Here is a 6,000-nt window from a genome sequence, read left to right as displayed (position 1 = left end):
ATTCTTGAAAGTTGAAACCCCGAGTCTTTGTTAGTTCCCTTGCATACCGGAGAGGTAAATATGTTTGCCAGTTCCAATCCCAAAGGAAAAGTAGCACTGCTATTTGCCTTCTGAGTTCTGACACAACAAAAAGGTAAAGCCAAAGCGACAGATCTATCTGTTGGCTTTTGACCTTTTGTTTTGTTCCCTTCTTTTAGCTTTTTTGGAAACTTATTTCTTAAGTCTGAAGATGTGGTGGGAATTGAAAGCATGACTTCATATTACACACTTTATTATGCATTCATAGTTTAATTAGGCCTTTCTTTATGACAAATTATTAGCTATACGTGTGGTAAAGCAATTCTTTATAATTTCAATGATGAAACATTCAAAATCAGGGCTCCATATAGAACACAAAGGACCATTGATGAATCAAATAAACATAAATTATTTATAGTTTTTTTTCCAATTAACTTTTTGCATAAAATATGTCTTTCAAAATAAGCATCTTGAAATAGAGAATAAATCCACTATTTAGATGTACAATCAAGCTTATCCCCTATTTAGAAAAGGTAATGATCTTTTATGGAAAATTTAGATTTAAAATTTCATATACATAATGACACATGATATATTCAATTCAGATAATCTATCTATTTATCAAAAAAAAAAAAACTTTAAATGTCATATAAGTTTTTTCAATTCAAAATTTTTTTAATTCTAAAAATTTTTTCGTATATCAATTTTTCATTAGAAATTTTAACTTTTCATAAATTACATAAAATAAGATTAATTGATTTCTTTGATAATCAATATAAATAGGAGTTAGGATTTGAGTTCACTAAGTGTAAACCAAGAGCAAACGATTGTTAGCTATGGTGACTACTAGTTCCTCTAAATGACTAAGGGCAAAGATCACATCATTAGAGATGGTTGCCAACAATGAAGACCTTTTGTTAAGATAGCCTTGAATTGTAGTTTGATTAGGATAGTTTAATTCTAATTAAACTAGTATACTTTATTGACATAGTCTTTAAATATAGTTGGACTAGTATAACATATTTTAATTGTATTAGGATAAGATTATTATACTTAGCTCTGTAAAAGGATTCTAATGTATTAAAGAATAGTCAACACCTGGATGTAGAGGGAGTGATTTGGATGTTTACGGGATAAGGATTGTGAGTTTGAAACTATTTTTGTAATCTCCTGATTTTTTCTCTTAGTAGATCTTTCTCTGTTGCTGAGCCCGTGGACATACGTCATACAAAAACTGAACCACATAAGTTCTTATGTTTTTATGGGTGTGCTTGATTTTTTTTTGTTATTTTATTGATTGGGTAAGATTTTGAGCAACTCTTTAGAGATTAGTCTGTGAAGGAAGTGTAAACATTAGTTGTAAAGTGGTTGGCTTCTCTAATTCAGATTTTGTTAGTGATCTAAATAGTAAAAGATCTCAAATGGAGTTATGTGTTCACTCTCTCAAGATCTGCAATAAGTTGGAAAGCAGTTCTTCAATCAACCGTTGCTTTGTCTATAACTGAAGCTGAATATACGACTGTGGTTGAGGCAATGAAGGAGGCTTTATGGCTTGAGGCTTGGTTAGTGATCTTGGTTTTGGACAAACATATATACTTGTGTTTTGTGATAGTCAAAGTGCCATACACTTGACTTAAAATCAAATGTTTCATGAGAAAACTAAACACATCCAAGTTAAGTGTAACTTCGTTTAAGAAATTGTTTCCAAATGTGAGATTGTAGTAAAGAAAACAACTATAGCTGAAAATCCAGCAAATATGGTGACTACATCAATTTCTGCGATAAAATTCGAGCATTGCTTGAACTTGATTGGTGTTTGTAATGCTTGAGGCCCTTTGGGGCGTTGGCGGTGTCGATAGAGATTGGTTCATAAGGTGAAGCTTGGTGAATTCAAGCCTAAGGTGGAGATTTGTTACGATAGTCTTAAATTGTAGTTTGATTAGGATAGTTTAATTCTAATTAAACTAGTATATTTTATTAAGATAGTCTTTAAATCTAATTAGATTAGTATAACATATCTTAATTGTATTAAAATAAGATTATTGTACTTCGTCCTATAAAAAAATCTTATGGGGTTAAAGAACAGTCAACACCTAGATTTAGAGAAAGTGATTTTGGTGTACGTGGGAGAAGGGTTATGAGTTTAAGATTATTCTTGTAATCTCTTGATTTTTTTTAGTGGATCTTTTTCTGTTATTGTATCTATGGACGTAGGTCATCAAAAGATTGAACCATGTAAATTCTTGTATTATTGTTTGTGTGCCTTATTTCTTTTTTTTTTATTCTATTAATTGGGTAACATCTTGGACAACTTTTTAGAGATAGTTATGCAATTTCTATAACACTTTTGACAAGAAATCATCCTCGGACAACCCACAAAAACTCTCTTAAAATTTAAACTCATCTCAAAACCATGACTCTCTCTTATTTTTAGTACCCACTTTAGCTTTTTCCACACTTGCTTCCTCTAACACAATCACTTTCTCAAACCTTTTCCTTGACATCCTTTATGACAAACTACTTTAGATAAAACTACCTTTAGTGAAAAAGACTAAAATATATAAAGGGAAATATGAAACAAAACCAAAAAGAATCGTCTTTTATAATAAAGTTAATGATCCTCTTTAGATAAAAATATTTTCATTGGTTATTTGATAATAACTTAAATAATAATAAATAAAGAGATAAGTGAGATAATTAACTAGTAATATTATGGGTACTATTATAAATAATTTACAATTATTTTTTCACAAACCACAAATAGCAAATGAGTAGAAACAAGAAAAACTTCAGATAAAAAAAATAGGGGAAACTCTAATAGAAACTGTTCAAAATTTCAATAGTCATCATTCGATTGACATGTGGCTATGGGTCAACTGGATGACTCACATGCCACTCGGTTGACCAAAAACATGAAAATGACATAAACATTGCCATACGTAAAGTTTCCCACCCGGTAAATGAAATCTCACTTGGTAGCAAACATCTCTTGTGCATTGTTCTCATTCTTTCGAGACCTCACATTCTAGACGATACATGCCATGCAAAGAGCGTACAACCCCATCAAATATTTTGATTCTCCCCACTCTAAGATCCATGACCTTATCACTTAAAGTGAAATTCACGACCATCTTTTCTTGAAGTAAATTAAAATAATCCTTTTGATAATATATGTGTGTGACACAAATAGATACTAAATACTAATCAAAATTTGCATACATATCTTTTGAGATTGCTAGGACTACACAATCATCATTGCCAGTAACAAAAACACGCTCACGTATGTTTTTTTCATCCTTTTAGTAAGACAATCCTTTCGAATATGCCCATACCTTTTGCATCAAAAGCATTGAGCACCCTTGAATCTAAACTTGTCGCTCTTAGATTCCACGCTTGTTAACTTACTGTTTTGAACCTCGACCATCAATGCCGAGTCAACTAAATCTCTACTTTTTTCATGAGACATCAATGTTATTTATGCTTTATCTAACATTATTGTATCTTTCTCACAAATCAAAGATTCCACAATTGAAAGCAATGTGAGGAACAACAATGCCCTTTCCCGTTCTTCCACCTTCACATCAACCTTTTATGACTAATTAATGATCCTGCCGATTCATTCATATGCTTCATAAGGTCTCCATTCTCCTTCAACTTTAAGCAATACAACTTTTGGTTAAGCTGCAGCTTGTTGGAATCATTTTTCATCAAGTAAACCTTCTCCAACTTTGCCCACAATCGTGGAATAGAGTTCTCATCAATGATATGGTTAAACACGGTACCCTCAATGCAAAGTGAAATAGTGCTCACACACTTTCACTCCAACTCTAACTATTCAAAATCTTTCATGTTATCTGGTTGCACTTTCTCCTTCCTTAACAACAAGCGCATCAAACCTTACCGCACAAGGAGATCTTTCATCTTTTTTTTCCATAGCATGAAATTAGTTTTCTCATCAAATTTCTCAATTGAGAAATTTAAATAATTAGAAACTTTTGACATCTTTGTTGAATCATAATTTACGAGCTCAAATCTCTAATACTAATTTGTTATAAAAATTACCCAAGAAACAATAAAGATAAAGCCCATAGAAATCAAGCAAATAGAAAAACATAAGGATTTAAGTGGTTCGAGCTCTTATCTACATCTACAAAGTGAAACTGTTATACTATTATTGTGAAATTAAAGTATAATAAATTGACCTTTATGGTTTCCTAAACCAAGCCAAGATCCTTTGTATACCTTTTCTCAATAGCCTCCTAAGAACACTCGCCCACATCATTATAGCTTCACCTATAGTAAAAGACAAAGTTTCAAGGTGTTCTCAGTTTAGGACTCCTAGAGCACAGCTTAAAGTCTAGAGATCCACTTTTATTATATAAAGTTACAAAGTATATTGAGATTAGGAATTGATATGGAACAAGAATTTAAAACCATACAACTACTCAATATTGTATACAAACAAAAATCCTAATCAAATAAGGATTTAGGATTCAACTCAAATAAAACTCAATACTTAACCTCTAAGTAAGTGTCAATTTGTTAGATTCCAATGCTTTTAATTGGTTAATTTGTTTTCCACATTCTACAATGTTAAAGCTTTTGCTGTTTATTGTTATGTTTTTTGTTTTCCTTTTTACATATATAACCATAAGTACATATTTTTACGAGCTCCACGAATGTGACTTATATGTTTCATGTTCGTATTGTCTGCATAGCTTTTTAAGGACTAGGTTTTGATATTCATATTATTTGACTAGATGATCTCTAAAAATTTTACTTACATTGATGGGTTCAGGTCCAATATCCTAACATTGGGTTCAAATTGTGAACAAGATTTTCGACTTTAACAATTGATGTCAAAAGCACAAAATGTTGGGTAGGATAAAGCTAATTTTTTTCTGCTCAACCAAGAAAAAATTTCATTAAAATCATTACTACGTTGTATGTTAGCCTAGAAACCAACTGGTTCAAACATCTGCAAGCAACAATTAACAACCTGTTGTGCCAAAAAAAAAAAAACTTAAAAAGTAGCAGACAAAGTTCACCTAAAGCAGCTTGTATGAAAGAAGAGGCAAAGACAGATTGAAAAAACGAGAAAAACATCAACAGATAAAGAGAGCTCAAGAGCAAGACTGACTATGGAACATAAAACAAAACAGTAACATAAGAATCATTCAGCTCATCATGGGCTCACCACTAAGCAGAGAAGGGGGTACAAACATCAACACCATATCTGGCCAAAGAGTCTGCGAATGAGTTACCTTCTCTAAAGTCGTGAGTGAAAGACACATTACCAATTGAAAGCAACAGTGAATCGATCTCGTTGAAATTTGTAAAAGCATTTCCCTATGGACGAACATAGACAGAGAGTTCATGTCTTCCCTTGTATCGAATTCTACTTGGATTTTCTCGATGTCCTTTTCTTCGTAATGATGCAATCTTGCACTTGCTCGCTTCTTTTCATTTCAGAATATGGTAACCCTATTACAAAGAAATTTAAAATGCCTTATTCTCCTAGTCCACCTAGTCCTTAAATTAAGGATTGTTGGCATTTTGGTGTTAGTCTAGCTCATGATGCTTTCATAGCCCCCTCAAGTTAAGGATCATAAGCATGTTGCTACCGAGCTTGCTTTGAATTTAGTCCTCTCAAATCATCACATTACAATATTATTTCAATTTGTTAGAAGAAACAACTTAATCCGTACAAGCCAGATGACTCATCAAACTTTCGATATCCTTAAGCTTTTGTGTTGACATATATTCATTAGAGACCAATGCTTGGAATGTAAATAAAATAACGACTAAAAAAAGTTGAACTGATCAATAAATTGAAAAATTTTAATGAGTATTTTAAAACATTAAATAAAAAGTTATACATAAAAATATTTAATTTTGTTTTCTCTATAACTCTTAGTCTTGTACACACTTTATTATTCCTTTACGGTCTAGTTGGGTTTTCATTATGCCAAATTATTGCCT

Source organism: Theobroma cacao, chromosome 5, assembly GCF_053813885.1.
Source record: "Theobroma cacao isolate CCN51 chromosome 5, ASM5381388v1, whole genome shotgun sequence".
NCBI lineage: Eukaryota > Viridiplantae > Streptophyta > Magnoliopsida > Malvales > Malvaceae > Theobroma > Theobroma cacao.
The sequence above is the reverse complement of the archived record's forward strand: the minus strand, read 5'-3'. Positions refer to the sequence as shown.